Below are 896 nucleotides of genomic sequence, written 5' to 3'. Positions count from 1 at the left end.
GCGTCGTCAGGCATCGTGTTTCTGGTCTTCACTGAAAATGAAATCTTTACATACGATAGCTGTTATAATCCCTTGAAAACATTTGAATAAGTACGAAGTCTGCTTGCAGGCAAGCACCGTGTATTTATTAAATAAATATTTATTGTGAATGGTTCTTATTTTTTTGCCAGAGTTCTTAAGGACTTTTTGTAAACATTGTTTACCTGAAAAAAACAAAAAAACAAATACAAATCAAAACTACTAAAGCCAATTTTGTCAAAATGGTCGTTCACGAACAGACCGCAAGACGTATATGTATATTGTACATGTGTGTGCTAATATATGGTATATATGCGTATAGAAAAGAAAAATAACGATAAGTATCAGGGAATTACTGCACACATTTCACTGGAAAACACTCATTGATAAAAAAAGGTAAATAAAGAACACCTAGAGAATATATTTGAATGGAATTATGGCTGACTGTATAGGAAATATATACCATTTAAACGATGGCATATCTTCTCAGACTTTTGAACTAAATAAATCTCAAACCTGGAAAACATGTAAAAGATATGATCTTGACAATCGAAACAAGAACAAGATTCAGATGGTGTGGATCAATTTTTGTGTAAACTCTCTTTCCGCTTTATTTAAAAAGGATTTACACGTTTCTTCATTATCTTTCCTTTTATGTTTTTATTTTTTGTGTACCCATAAGCCATATATCTATTCATATTCCTTTTATTTTACTGAAATACAGTTGATAAAGCACAATTCCCTTACATATACATACTTCCTGGAGTAAAAATTTCATGACGTCATAGTTACGTCAGGAAGAATACAGATGCCACTTGTTAATTTCCCTGCTCAACATACTTGTAATCTATCCTGAACAGATATTTAGGGTTTCTGAT

At 31.6% G+C, this 896-nt stretch overlaps 1 pseudogene; it reads left to right on the top strand.

Annotated features, from left to right (window-relative positions):
• Window positions 1–896, top strand: part of LOC119588144 — a 2,527-nt pseudogene that overhangs the window by 581 nt on the left and 1,050 nt on the right.

Source organism: Penaeus monodon, chromosome 23 (assembly GCF_015228065.2).
Source record: "Penaeus monodon isolate SGIC_2016 chromosome 23, NSTDA_Pmon_1, whole genome shotgun sequence".
Classification (NCBI taxonomy): Eukaryota; Metazoa; Arthropoda; class Malacostraca; order Decapoda; family Penaeidae; genus Penaeus; species Penaeus monodon.
The sequence above is the reverse complement of the archived record's forward strand: the minus strand, read 5'-3'. Positions and strand labels throughout refer to the sequence as shown.